Source organism: Mobula hypostoma, chromosome 1 (genome assembly GCF_963921235.1).
Source record: "Mobula hypostoma chromosome 1, sMobHyp1.1, whole genome shotgun sequence".
Lineage (NCBI taxonomy): Eukaryota > Metazoa > Chordata > Chondrichthyes > Myliobatiformes > Myliobatidae > Mobula > Mobula hypostoma.
Window position 1 is genome coordinate 49,936,413 of NC_086097.1, and position 15,865 is coordinate 49,952,277.

The window sequence follows — 15,865 nt, forward strand, 5'->3', positions numbered from 1 at the left end:
ACTTGTAATTAATTTAGATCAATTTGTAGATATCTGTTTTCACTTTGACACAAAAGAGTCAATTTCCGTTGATCAGTGTCAAAAAAGCCAAATGAAGTCGTAAAATAATAAAACATGAAAGCTTCCAAGAGTGGGTTTATACTTTATATGGTCATTGTGTACGTCACCATATGCAACCCACAGATTCATTTGCTTGTGGGCAAACTCAGTAAACCCAAAAACCATAATAGAATCAATGAAAGACTTCGCCAAAAGGGTGGACAAGCAGTGTGCAAAAGATAAACTGCAAATACAAAAAAAAGAAAAAAATAAGTAAGTAAGAAATATCAAGAACATGAGATGAGAAGTCTTTCAAAGTGAGTCCATTGGTTGTGGGAATAGTTCAGTGATGGGGCGAGTGAAGCTATCCCTTCTGGTTCAGGAGCCTGATGGTTGGGGGGTAATAATTGTTGCTGAATCTAGTGGTGTGAGTCCTGAGACTCTTGTACCACATTCCTGAGGGCAGCAGTGAGAAGAGAACATGACCTGGGTGGTGGAGGTCTCTGATGATGGATGCTGGTTTCCTGCGACAGCAGTTTCAGTGTAGATGTGCTTGATGGTGGAAAGATGGTGGTGATGGACTGGGCCATATCTACTACTTTTAGTAGGATTTTCTGTTTGAGGGCATTGGTGTTCCCATACCAGGCTGTGATGCAGCCAGTCAATGTACTCCCCACAACACATCTAGATCAGATTAAATTAGATTAGATTATCTATAGACATCTATAGAAGTTTGTCAAAGTCTTAGATGTCATGCCAAATCTTTACAAGCTCCTAAGGAAGTAGAAGCATTGTTGTGTTTTCTTCGTAATTGCACTAACATACTGGACCCAGGACAGGTCCTCTGAAATGATAACACTGAGAAATGTAAGGTTGCTGACCCTTTCCGCTTCTGAGGACTGGCTCATGGACTTCTGACTTCCTCTTCCTGAAGTTAATAATCAGCTCCTTGGTCTTGCTAACGTTGAGTACGAGGTTGTTGTTGTCGTGGCACCACTCAGCCAGATTTTCAATCTCCCTCCCATGTGCTGATTCATCGCTGCCTTTGATTCGGCCAGAAACAGTGGTGTCGTCAGCATCTTAAATATGGCATTGGAGCTGTGCTCAGCCACACGGTCATAAGTGTAAAGCAGATAGAGCAGGGGGCTAAGCTCACAGCTTTGTCGTGCACCTCTGCTGATGGAGATTGTGAACAAAATGTTATTGCCAATCCAAACTGACCGAAGTTTGCAAGTGAAGAAATCGAGGATCCAATTTCACATGGAGTTATTGAGGCCAAAGCTTTGAAACTTATTGATTAGTATTGAAAGGGGTTGAGAGGGGAATTGATTTTCCCTCTCAACACTATTCTCCTGCTTTTTCCCTGTAACTTTTGAAGCCCTGACTATCAAGAACCTATCAACATCTGATTTAAATATACCGAATGACTTGGCCTCCACAGCCTCCCGTGGTGAATATTTTTGTTCTGTTGATTTGTTCACCTATTTTGTTGCTTGGCATACAATATTTAAAAATATAGCAAGAAATGCTTTGCAATATATTTTGCTTTGCAGACTCCACGAATTTCTCATGTAAATATAGCTCCTTTTATTAGGTAGTTGGATGCTGCTTAATCAGGCAGTTGTGCAATAAACTTAATGTCTTATACAAAATGAGGAAGTAGTGTAACTTTGGAATAAAATACTCTTCCAGTAAGTTGCCATTATAATATGGAACAAATACCAATGTTTTCTAAAGAGCTTCATCCTTCTACCACAAACCATAAAAAGTCTGAACAGCTGGAATAAATAATGAAAAGTAAAGACATAATAAGGAAGTACCAGCAGCTGCAAAGAAAAGGTTTGAAAGTAATGTTGGAAGCATGTGAGGCTGAGATTTATATTGATACAAGACTATATAGTATTTAGGTTTCAGGTCCTGCTGAAGGGTTTCAGCCCAAAACATCAGCTATACTCTTTTCCTAGACGCTGCCTGGCCACTGAGTTCCTCCAGTGTTTTGTGTGTGTTGCTTGGATTTTCCCTTATTTAATACTTAGGTTTTGCAGTTTTCAAATCGTCTTGAATCAAGGTCGTCCATCTCATTTAATCTTATCCTTAAAACCACAATTAGAAGAAAATTGGCTATTTCTGTAAGTAAGCCCTTAACCTGGTGTCAATTAATCTTTAGGAGTGACTTCCAGGTGTTAACAATGCACAACAATGTTTCTTCATATCTACTTCAAAGATTTCCTTGCAATCTCAAACTTGTATATATTAACAAATAGTTCTAGGTCTACTTTCTGCAGTCAATCTAAAGATGTGACATCAGCAGTTCTACCATCCTTAACAGTGTAGTTTATTTACTTGTTGTAAGAAATTAGAAATGAAGTACTATAAATTTTATTTTCCGGGCTCAGACATTGCTTTTCTTCTAAATAATTATACTAATTGTTTTATGTAATTTGATGTTTTAAGCCAATCTGATGTTTTCAATAGCCCAAACAATTACCTATTTGTAAATTCCAACTTCCTCATCTTGTATAAGGTATCGAAAATAGCATGTCTTATTCATATTAGTACCTCATATTGGTCAAAATTTAATTCTCATCAGTACTATTACTTAATTATAAAAAAAATAAAAACACTAAAAGGGGCTGCACAATGGCATGACTAGTAGAGCAATTTCATAACAATTCCAGCGACCCAGGTTTATTCTGGACTCTCACTGCTGTCTGCACTGAATTTGTTCTTCCCTTCTGACTGAGTTTTTTCTGAATGTTCTGATTTGCTTCCACATGCCAAAGATGTGCTTGCTGCTAGGTTAATTGGCCATTATAAATAAGCCCCAGTGTCCAGATGAGTGGTCAAATCTGGGGCAGTCGCTGAGAATAAGACAGGGTCAGTGTAAGTGAGAGCTTGATAGTTGGGGTAAAGTTAGTGAGCTGACGATGCTGTGAATTGATGCTATTTAATAGTGAAGCATCATCTTTCCTGGGTTGATTGGAAACATTTTCCTTTTTTAACCATAGTGCTCTAATGTTTTTACTGAAGTTACTTTTTTCGGGCAAATAATAATAAGAATAGGTACTTTGTTGATCTTGAGTGGGAAATTACTTTGTTATGGCAGCAGCATTTAAAAACACACTTAGCAATAATAAATATAATAGTTAACTAATAATAAAGTACAGAATAATATACAGAAAAATAATTTACCAAGGTGCAATAATGTACAAAAATAATAAAACAGAGACCATTGTACTATGATGTGTGTTTTCCTGTTGCACAGAGATGAACTATTGTATATGCTTATTGCATTCGGTACGGAAGATTTTCTGTACTGATCCTTGTGACAGCAGAGCTGAATGAGTCTCTTTGAAAGGATGCTCACCTCTTATTCAGTAGGTCATGGAGAGGATGGGTCTGATTGTCCATAACGGATAACAGTCTGTTTAGTGCCCTCCTCTCTCCGGGTTGTAGCTGGGATGGATCCAGCCTTTTTGATGAGTTTATTTAGTCTTTTTCCATCACCAGCACCAATGCTGCTCACCTAACATAAAACCACAAAGAAGACTACACTCGCTACAATAGACTGGTAAAAGATCTTCAACATCCTGCTGCACACATGGAAGAATCTCAGCTTCCTTAGAAAATAGAGTTTGCTCATCCCCTTCCTGTAAACAGCCCTGGTGTTGGTTTTTCAGTCAAGTCTGTTGTAGAGGTGAACACCCAATTATTTGTACTCCTCCACCACAGCAACATCTTCTCCCAGAATGTATCCAGGACTTGTCACAGTCCTCTTCCTCCTAAAATCAATCACCATCTCCCTGGTTTTGGCCACATTCATGAGCAAGTGATTCCTCCTGCACCACTCCACAAACATGCCCTCCAGTCCTCTGTACTCCGACTCCTGCCCATCCCTGATACACCTGACCATCGCAGAGTCATCAGAGAACTTCTGCAAGTGACAAGACTCAGATTTGTACTGAAAGACTGAGGTGTTCAGTGTGAACAGAAACGGAGACAGGACAGTCCCTTGTGGAGCTCCAGTGCCACTCACCACCATCTCAGACAGAGAACCACCCAGCCGTACAAACTGGGGTCTATCTGTCAGGTAGTCAGTAATCCAGGAGATGGTGGAATTGTCTATACCCATCTTTTGTAGCTTCTCGCTCAGAAGAAGTGGCTGGATTGTTTTGAAGGCACTAGAGAAAGCAAAAAATATGATTCTCACAATGCTACCAACATCATCCAGCTGGGAGTGAGCCCTCTGCAAGGTAGATGATGGCATCATCCACTCCCACATGAAGTTAGTAGGCAAACTGTAGAGGGTCCAACGAAGATCCCACCTGCCGTTCAAAGTAAGTCAGGACCAGCTTCTCCAGCACCTTCATCCCATGAGATGTGAGGGCAAATGGTCTGTAGTCATTAAGTTCAAATGGAGTCACCTTCTTGCATACAGGAACAAAGCAGGAAGTCTTCCATAGCACCAGTATCTTTTCCTGACTCAAACTCTGATTGTAAAGGTGTTGCAAAATACCAGACAGCTGGCTCACACAGGTCTTCAGTACCCTGGGGCTGATACCTTACACCTGTACTTGGTACAGAAGAACGGTCAAAAGTTGCAATGAATATCTTGAAGTGTCCTCGAGGCCTTTGATGGGGTCAAAGTCCTGCCTCTACCTCAGGCAAGTTATTAGTGTATCTTAAGAGACATTTAAAACAAGAAAAGTAAATAATTAACAACATCTTAAAACGTGACTCTAATTATAAACTAAAATCATTTAAAATGCACTTTATCCTCTTATTTAAGAAATCAATGGGGCTTCTGATCTTGAAGAGCTGAGGGGACTCAATAAGATTCCCCTGGGAAACTTGACAAAATTGAACTCTAGTACTGGCATCCAGCAATGGAGTGCATTCAGAGATGAGATTCCATCTGTCATTCAACAAGTCTGGCACTTTTGCATTTGGCAGAGTTTAGGACTCTGCTGCCATTTAAACAGCTAATTGAAGCTGATTCTGTTTGAGACTGTTAGTATTTGTTAGCAAGGAACTTCCCATTGTATCACACGCAGATAATTAAAATAACATTAAGCTGTTTTGGTTCTTGTTCTGAAATGATGATTGCCCTACCTCATCCCCTTAAGGTGCTAGGATCTAGATGTAACTGTGCCAAAAATAACTTCCAGAATTACCTTGGTACTTTCGTCAGACCAATCAATCATTCTTTCTTCTTGGAGTAATTTTATGTCTTTTATATTTATCTGTTGAGCACCATGATGTCTTCTCACAGGTGATCAGCCTACGTAAGTTTGTTGAATATTGGTTATAGTGATGAAGTATTAAGTGACTACAAGGAGCACGCGGACACAAATCTACAAAAGAATTGGAGAGATAATTGGCAAGAGATAAATCCTAGAAAAAGACTAAAAGCAGAAATGTATGTTTACTTAACCCTTCGGTCTGTAATAGAAATGAACTGCACTAAATTTCTATGTTAATTTAGCAAATGGTTTGTGGAAATCTCTTACTAGAGTTGGCATCATTATTATAGCATAAACAGGAATAACTTGCCTTCTGACTAACCTTTAACCTTCATATTCCACCCCTGATTCTCCATTATGTTTCCAGTTAATTTCAAGATAAATGTTATTAGATATTATTTCTCAGGTTTAAATTTAATTCAAAATGGATATAGAGAGAAAAAACAAGTAAACCAATGTTTGATTACAAGTAACCAAGAGATGAATTTCATATTTATTAGAAAACTTTAATGAAACAAGAGTAAATCTCTTTACAGTTCCACCAGAATTTTTGATTAGAGTCCCTAGTAAGTGTAATGAGTCTCTCTCTTTTTAGAAATAATGGATGGAAAGGGACCTGCTGACAGAAGAGAGATTCAGATTTTAATAATTCCAATGGGTGGAGTCATACGCATACAAAGGTGGAGATTAGTTGTTACTAATCAATCATTACAGCTTCAAGCCATCCCTGGTTTACCTTCCCAAGGTGCATCAGCTAACAGCTCGGGAAGGCAAATTCTGTTGGAATATAGAAATTGAAAGGAACTTAGGTGTGTTGATGTAGAAAGGGATCTTAGGGTGCAAGCCCAAAGCTTCCTGAAAATGGAGACATCAGCGGATAAAGTAGTGAAAACACTCAGTATGCTTGTCTTCATAGGCATCCTAGTAATAATCACCTGCACTCTCCCTCTTGCTACCCAACCTTGCTGTGGTGTGTCAGCCTTAACTGCATGCAATACACTACCCATGGGCTAAGCAATCAGAGGGGAAAGTTTTAAAGAAGAACTCAGGTTGGTGAATATTAGGAATGAGCTGCCAGAGGAGGTGATAAAGGCAGATCCAATCTTTAAAGTAGTGATTTTATGGGGGAGATGCGTTTGAGAGCAGAGTTGATAGTGGAGGAAGGGAAGCCCCTTTCTTTAAAAAAGGAAAAAGGCTCCAATCTTTAAAGGACACTTGAATAGTATAGGAAAAGAGAAGAGGAACCTTGGCATATTACAGGAAAATAGAATTAGTGTATGTAAGTATAATGTTCAGCACGGATGAAGGGAGCTGAAAGGGTCTGTTTTGTGCAGTATGTTTCTATAATTCCTGCAATAAATTTTGTAATCTTGACACAATTTCCGCTAGGTGTGACTGCGTATAGACCATAAGACAAAGGAGCAGAAGTAGGCCATTCGGCCCATCGAGTCTGCTCTGCCATTTTATCATGAGCTGATCCATTTTATCCTATTTAGTCCCACTGCCCCGCCTTCTCACCATAACCTTTGATGCCCTGGCTACTCAGATACCTATCAATCTCTGCCTTAAATACACCCAATGACTTGGCCTCCACTGCTGCCCGTGGCAACAAATTCCATAGATTCACCACCCTCTGACTAAAAAATTTTTTTCGTATTTCTGTTCTGAAAGGGTGCCCTTCAATCCTGAAGTCATGCCCTCTCGTACTAGACTCCCCCATCATGGGAAACAACTTTGCCACATCCACTCTGTCCATGCCTTTTAACATTCGAAATGTTTCTATGAGGTCTCCCCTCATTCTTCTAAACTCCAGGAATACAGTCCAAGAGTGGACAAACGTTCCTCATATGTTAACCCTCTCATTCCCAGAATCATTCTAGTGAATCTTCTCTGTATCCTCTCCAACGTCAGCACATCCTTTCTTAAATAAGGAGACCAAAACTGCCCACAGTACTCCAAGTGAGGTCTCGCCAGCGCCTTATAGAGCCTCAACATCACATCCCTGCTCCTATACTCTATTCCTCTAGAAATGAATGCCAACATTGCATTCGCCTTCTTCACTACCGACTCAACCTGGAGGTTAACTTTAAGGGAATCCTGTACGAGGACTCCCAAGTCCCATTGCATCTCAGAACTTTGAATTCTTTCCCCATTTAAATAATAGTCTGCCCGTTTATTTTTTCTGCCAAAGTGCATAACCATACACTTTCCAACATTGTACTTCATTTGCCACTTCTCTGCCCATTCTTCCAATCTATCCAAGTTTCTCTGCAGACTCTCCGTTTCCTCAGCACTACCGGCCCCTCCAGCTATCTTCGTATCGTCAGCAAACTTAGCCACAAAGCCATCTATTCCATAATCCAAATCGTTGATGTACAATGTAAAAAGAAGCGGCCCCAACACTGATCCCTGTGGAACACCACTGGTAACCGGCAGCCAACCAGAATAGGATCCCTTTATTCCCACTCTCTGTTTCCTGCCAATCAGCCAACGCTCTATCCATGTATGTAACTTTCCTGTAATTCCATGGGCTCATATCTTGTTAAGCAGCCTCATGTGTGGCACCTTGTCAAACGCCTTCTGAAAATCCAAATATACAACATCCACTGCATCTCCCTTGTCTAGCCTACTGGTAATTTCCTCAAAAAATTGTAATAGGTTTGTCAGGCAGGATTTTCCTTTAAGGAATCCATGATGAGTTCTGCCTATCTTGTCATATGCCTCCAGGTACTCTGTATCCTCATCCTTGACAATCGACTCCAATAACTTCCCAACCACCGATATCAAGGTAACAGGTCTATAATTTCCTTTTTGCTTCCTTGCCCCCTTCTTAAATAGCGGGGTGACATTTGCAATCTTCCAGTCCTCCGGAACCATGCCAGAATCTATCGACTTTTGAAAGATCATCGCTAATGCCTCCGCAATCTCCACAGCTACTTCCTTTAGAACACGAGGGTGCATTCCATCTGGTCCAGGAGATTTATTGACCTTTAGCCTATTCAGCTTCCTGAGTACTTTCTCTGTCGTAATTGTGACTGCGCACACTTCTCTTCTCTGCCACCCTTGAGTGTCCGGTATACTGCTGTCTTCCTCAATGAAGACTGATGCAAAATACTTGTTCAGTTCCTCTGCCATCTCCTCATCTCCCAGAATTTCTCCAGTATCATTTTCTATCGGTCCTATATCTACTCTCACCTGTCTTTTACTCTTTATATACTTGAAAAAGCTTTTAGTATCCTCTTGGATGTTATTTGCTAGTTTCCTTTCATAGTTAATCTTTTCTCTCTTAATGACCTTCTTAGTTTCCTTTTGTAAGGTTTTAAAGACTTCCTCTGTCTTCCCACTAATTTTTGCTTCCTTGTATGCTCTCTCCTTAGCTTTAACTTTGGCTTTGACTTCCCTTGTCAACCACGGTTGCATCCTTTTTCCACTCGAAAATTTCTTCTTTTTTGGAATATACCTGTCTTGCACATTCCTCATTTCTCGCATAAACTCCAGCCACTGCTGCTCTGCCGTCTTTCCTGCCAGTGTCTCTTCCCAGTCAACTTTGGCCAGTTCCTCTCTCATGCCACTGTAGTTTCCTTTACTCCACTGAAACACCGACACATCAGATTTCGGCTTCTCTTTTTCTAATTTCACAGTGAACTCAATCATGTTATGATCACTGCTTCCTAAGGGTTCCTTCACCTCAATCTCTCCAATCACCTCCAGTTCATTACACAATACCCAATCCAGTACAGCCGATCCCCTAGAGGGCTCAACAACAAGCTGTTCTAAAAAGCCATCTCGCGGACATTCTACAAATTCTCTCTCTTGAGATCCAGTGCCGACCTGATTTTTCCAATCTACTCGCATGTTAAAATCCCCCACAATTATCATAACACTGCCCTTCTGACAAGCCTTTTCTATTTCCAGTTGTAATTTGTAGTCCACATCCCTGCAGCTGTTTGGAGGCCTATAAATAACTGTCATCAGGGTCCTTTTACCCCTGCTATTCCTTAGCTCACCCCATAAAGATTCTGCACCTTCCGATCCTATATCACCTCCTTCTAATGATTTAATATCATTTCTTACCAATAAAGCCACGCCTCCCCCTCTGCCTACCTTCCTATCCTTATATATCCTTCCTTCCTATATATAAACACATATTGTAATGAAGTTTCCACACCAACTATCACCTTACTATATTTTGTACCTTCAAAACATTAAACTAATTCAAAGGAAGTCCAAAATGTGATCAAACCTCAGGTTTACTTAAAGCGAGGCACGTGCAGCATCCCTGTTGCACCTGATGACCCTGTGATCTCTGTCTCAGAGGCCACTGTTAGGCTGTCTTTAAAGAGAGTGTACCCTTGCTAAGCAGAAGGTCCTGATGGAGTACCCGGTAAGGCTCTGAACACCTGCGCTAACCAACTAGCAGGAGTATTCAAGGACATTTTCAACCTCTCACTACTGTGGGCGGAAGTTCCCACTTGCTTCAAAAAGGTAACAATTATACCAGTGCCTAAGAAGAATAATGTGGGCTGCCTTAACGACTATCGCCCGGTAGCACTCACATCGACAGTGATGAAATGCCTTGAGAGGTTGGTCATGACTAGACTGAACTCCTGCCTCAGCAAGGACCTGGACCCATTGCAATTTGCCTATCGTTACAATAGGTCAATGGCAGACCAAATCTCAATGGCTCTTCACACGGCTTTAGACCACCTGGACAACACAAACACCTACGTCAGGATGCTGTTCATCAACTATAGCTCAACATTTAATACCATCATTAACACAATCCTGATTGAGAAGTTGCAGAACCTGGGCCTCTGTACCTCTCTCTGCAATTGGATTCTCGACTTCCTAACCAGAAGACCACAATCTGTGCGATTGGTGATAACATATCCTCTTCGCTGACTATCAACAGTGGTGCGCCTCAGGGGTGTGTGCTTAGCTCACTGCTCTACTCTTTGTATACACACGACTGTATGGCTAGGCATAGCTGAAATGCCGTCTATAAATTTGCTGATGATACAACCATTGTTGGTAGAATCTCAGGCGGTGACGAGAGGGCGTACAGGAGTGAGATGTGCCAACAAGTGGAATGGTGTCGCAGCAACAACCTGGCACTCAACGTCAGTAAGACAAAAGAGCTGATTGTGGACTTCTGGAAGGGTAAGACGAAGGAACACGTACCAATCCTCATGGAGGGATCAGAAGTGGAGAGAGTGAGCAGCTTCAAGTTCCTGGGTGTCAAGATCTCTGAGGATCTAACCTCGTCCCAACATATCGATGTAGCTATAAAGAAGGCAAGACAGCGGCTATACTTTATTAGGAGTTTGAAACGATTTGGCATGTCAACAAATATACTCAAAAACTTTTATAGTTGTACCATGGAGAGCATTCTGACAGGCTGCATCACTGTCTGGTATGGAGGGTCTACTGCACAGGACCGAAAGAAGCTGCAGAAGGTTGTAAATCTAGTCAGCTCCATCTTGGGAACTAGCCTGCAAAGTACCCAGGACATCTTCAGGGAGCGGTGTCTCAGAAAGGCAGTGCCCTTTATTAAGGGCCTCCAGCACCCAGGCATGCCCTTTTCTCGCTGTTACAATCAGGTAGGAGATACAGAAGGTTCTTCCCCTCTGCCAGCTAATTCCTGAATGGACATTGAATCTTTGGACACGACCTCACTTTTTAAAAAAATATACAGTATCTCTCTTTTTGCACATTTTTAAAAATCTATTCAATGCATGTAATTGTTTTACTTGTCTATTTATTATTATAATTATTGTTTTTATTTTATTTATCATTATTGTTATTATTTTTCTCTGTTATTTTATGTATTACATTGAACTGCTGCTGCTAAGTTTATAAATTTCGCATCATATGCTGCTGATAATAAACTGGCATACGATTCTGATTCTAATACATATCACATGGTAGCATGAGGACGCATGCAATTCACGTATTTAAACATATAACATGTAATTAATTATTCAAAGCAACAAGAATGTTTAATCAACTATATACATACGAGATTACTCAAACCCCCTCCTGTCGTCTCCTATCACTTCGGATCTCCCCCTCCCCCCTCACTTTCAAATCTCTTACTAGCTCTTCTTTCAGTTAGTCCTGACGAAGGGTCTCGACCCGAAACGTCGACTGTACCTCTTGCTAGAGATGCTGCCTGGCCTGCTGCGTTCACCAGCAACTTTGATGAAGATTACTCAAATATTACTGAAATACTAAATATACAACACTCCTCCCTGCTTAGCTATAAACTCCAATTCAATAGAGAATGCATTTCTCATAAAACACAGTATTTTATATAGTACACCTAATATACAGTATACAGACATCCGCAGTATAGAGAATTTTAAATTGTCCCATTCAGGCCTGAAGCTTTAATCATTCTGAAGCCTTTCTTATTCTTGTGGGATAACATCTTTCCTGACCAGGGGAGTCACTCTGCCTGGCTGGTGAGAATTTTGGCTGTGAAATAATCTCAGGTTCTGGGGCCTCCTCCGTGGTGTTTGTAAGACTTGACTTAGAGATCACAGTAAATGATTCTGATAGTGGTAGCCACCTTTCTTCTCCTAATTTGTGCATCTTGATCTTGGAAAAGTGCTTTTAGTTCACGGAAGTATTCTCTTAATCTCTCTGTTGCTCCTATTATCATCTGATCGCTCCTCCTGGTTTCCTCATCCACAGCGTTATGTGGCAAATCTTTTTTCATATCTCCGCTGACTCCTTTCTTTCTGGTTGTCCATTCATCCAGCTGGGCTTTGGACGTTGCATTTGCTTTTACAAACAGCTCTTTGTCTCCCACTTGAAGTTCATGCAATAACCTTAATGCATGTAGAGTAGATTCTGGTTCTCGCAAAAGCTAAATGCTTGCAACTTTCCTGAAGCTCCTTGAACTCTCTTACAGCTTAAAACCAAGCCACATTTTGCAAGTAACTGTCTGATTAACATATCAAAAGCTTTCTCAGATGCATTGCTTACAAAAACTGTTGTAGTCAGACCACTGCTTTCATCACTTTCACACTTCCTCTGAGCAACATGGGTCCTTCCTTGGTCCCATATGCCTCCCGACCAGAGGCACAGAGGTTGTCACCAACGCCTGTTTGTCATCCTTTGGGCAACGGTTCATGGTGTTCGGCATGAGACTGTTGTGGCATCATCCAGTAACTTTCTTAATTTGCTTTCAGTTGGCTTTGTTGCAGAGAATGTGGCATGCAAACTGCGGATGGATCTCCAATCAAGTTGCAGATGTCTCAGCCAATCACGCACCCACTGTGAGCTCTCAGATTACCACAGTTTTCAGACTGCTGGATCACAAGACCAAGTCTGGTCTGAGAGTTGTAGTAGCTATCTCGGGGGGGAAATATTAGCCTTTTGTCAAGGCCGACAGCCATGTTCCAGTCACGAGCAGGCTGACAACAACCATGTCACTGAGGGTGGCTCTGTCTGTCCTTGCCGGACCAAGGGGATGGTGGTTCTTCCAGTCATATGGGGCTTAGAGTTGTTATTCAGCCTTTGCTTCTCCACAATGGATGCCAAACATCTGATGACCTGGTTTTGCCTCCATGTGTATCTTCTTTGAGTGAGGCTTATTTTGCAAGATGAGAGGATGTGCTTGAAGTTTGCTGTTCTTCCACAGAGTGGACAAGCTGGGTCTTCACCGAGCTTCAGTTTATTGGTTCAGATTTTTGGGCATTGGGAGAACATCATAAACAGCTCTTATAAGGAAGCTAATCTTTCTTCCTTCCTTTTCCCATAAGTCTTTCCAGCTGAATTTTCTTTTCTCAATGTTTTCTCACCTTGTCCACTGTCCCCCTTTTGCCCGAGACACTACTCTAGCACTCCTCATCTGCTCCTCCTGTCGCCATACTTCCTCCCCCACCATAGCTTGCCTTTGCTTCTGTTTTGTCGCCTTTTGCCAAATGGGCCTATTTGAGCTTGTGCCAAGGCCTCATCTTCCACATTGCACTGGCCCACTATGCCTGCAAACCAGAGTTCTGCCTTTTCCTGATTTACTGACTCTGCTGGAAGTCACTTTCTACCTGGTTAAGGTCCTGGGTGCAGTATCCTGGACAACTCTGTCACAAGATTCCAAGAGAGTCATCTTAAACCTCACCTTGGCACATTTGAACTCTTCAGTCAGCCCTGTGACAGGCCACTCCAGAGTTCCTTTGCCACACAGGTAGATCCAATCATCTGTTGTGTAATCAAATGTGACAATTTTTCTGACTTAGCCAGCCATTTCTACTTTTTATGATTATTATCACATGTTACTCACTTTTTATGAACCTGCAAATTCTTCTATTTTCTGACTTTTTAAAAACTTGATTGTGTCTTCCCTTCCAAAGAACATGTGCTGCTCTCCTTTTGTAAAACTTGACTGTCTCTGCATGTGCTGTGCTGCAATTTTTTTCACTCACCGTTCCTCAACACATTTTTTCAGTTCGGACGTTTTTGCTACACTTCAACAGGTCAATAGCCGTCTCGGGTTTGCTTCATCCTTTCTATTTCTCCCTCCTCAAAACAACCAGGCTTCGCAATTCTTCTCATCTGCCTCTAAACTTGCCACAATCTCCTCCACCCCTGTGTGGACCTTTACAGCCATTTATGGGGGGCCTACTGATTAAAACTTTCAGCCGCCTGCCAGGCTTATTAAATTGCTGAACAATGTTCTTTTAAATTGCAGCATTAAATTCAAAATTTAATGGCTCCTATTTGAGTGCTGTCCGGACTCAGCTGTGACTCGCCCTTATAATCAACCAGTAATACGCAAGGATATTCTACACTCATTTCCATCCTAATAAAGCTGAATTTTCTGAGTTCTCCTGAACTTAATCAATATAAGTTTCTGTGTCAATATTCAGAATGAAAATTGACTGTAGGCTTGCCATGCACTCAGCTTGAACTTTCAAGGAAGTCTAATGCACAAAACCACTCCACTCACTGCCTTCAAAATGGTGTTACTTTTGCTATTTAATGCTCTTGAATTTATTGAAGTTTGTATTTATTAATCCATGCACTAAACAGGAACAAAATTACATTCAGTTGTCCTCTTTCTCTGGCCCTCTGACTGGAAGGTAGAAGGAGTCAATTTTAGAAAACATAGCACATTAATTTTTCAACATAGTCCCCTCCTACATGTACACACTTAGTCCAGCGGTCATGGAGCATACAGATCCCTTCTTTGTAGAAATCGGCGTCTTGGACCTCCAGAAGTGGTCCACAGCAGCGGTAATTGATAAGTTTGTGGCCTAGGGTAGAAGGAAATGAGTTCTACAGCTCTCGTCACATGCACGTGCAGTTCAACTCTTTGAGTGATTATGCAGAAAGTTGGAAGTTAATAACTCATCTCCTTCTACCTTAGGCCACGAACCTATCAATCACCCCCCATAGTACTACCTCAATTCACTATCGTAGTGAGATGATCTGTATGGACAATATGCAAGGCAAGCTTTGCACTGTACCTCAGTAGATGTGACAATTTTAAACCAGTTTACTAATTTCAATGTAATATCTCAGAATCTCCCCTGTAAGGTGGATAGTGTTTTCTCACTCTGTGTTCTTTCTGTAACTGCCCTTTTTTTTAACCCTTAATGAGACAGCTCTGCAAACTGGGCAATCCTGATCTCCCCCAAATCCTGAGGACTTTCTACAGGGGTGCAATTGAGAGCATACTGACTGGCTGCATCACTGCCTGGTATGGGAACTGTACCTCCCTTAACCATAGGACTCTGCAGAGAATGGTGCGGACAGCCCAGCGCATCTGTAGTTGTGAACTTCCCATGATTCAGAATATTTACAAGGACATGTGTGTAAAAAGGGCCCGTAGGATCACTGGGGACTCAAGCCATCCTAAATGCAATCTATTCCAGCTGCTACCATCCAGGAATCGGTACCGCAGCATAAAAGCCAGGACCAACAGGCTCTGGGACAGCTTCTTCCACCAGGCCATCAGACTGATGAACTCATGCTGATTTGAGTGTACTCTATACTAAATTGACTGTTCTATTTATTATAAATTATTATAAATGATTATGATTGCACATTGCACATTTAGATGGAGACGTAACATAAAGATTTTTACTCCTCATGTATGTGAAAGGTATAAGAAATGAAGTCATTTCAATTTCTTTCCCCTGTCTGCCCCTTCCCACCGTCTCTACAGCTTAAGACCAACTTGTTCTCCCTCTTTCCTACTTCTGAGGAGCAGTTTCTACTTGAATCATTACCACTTTTCTCCTCCCATGTTACCTGAGATCCTGCATGTTCTGTGTTTATTTCAGATTTCTAGTAGCTGCAGATCTGGGATGATCAAGCAGAAATCCATGCCAGCTCTCTGTAATTAACTCAGACCTCTCTAAGTGCCTGTTAATTTGTTCCAGATTATTGTTTCTCAGTCCTTACTCACCTCCAGTTTTAAGTTGACATCTTATAGTTTTCACATGTTCTTGTATGTTTTCTGAAGCAGGTGTGTTTCATATGACATTTTCCAATCATATGGCACTTTCCCTGTATCTAGGAAGAATTGGAAGATTAAGGCATATCTTCCACCGTCTCCATCCCTACTTTTCTAA

At 41.3% G+C, this 15,865-nt stretch overlaps 1 protein-coding gene across 3 annotated transcripts in view; it reads left to right on the forward strand.

Annotated features, from left to right (window-relative positions):
• The window catches only part of LOC134355420 (5'-3' exonuclease PLD3), a 47,551-nt gene that overhangs the window by 7,141 nt on the left and 24,545 nt on the right, over nt 1-15,865 (forward strand). The window lies entirely within an intron of this gene.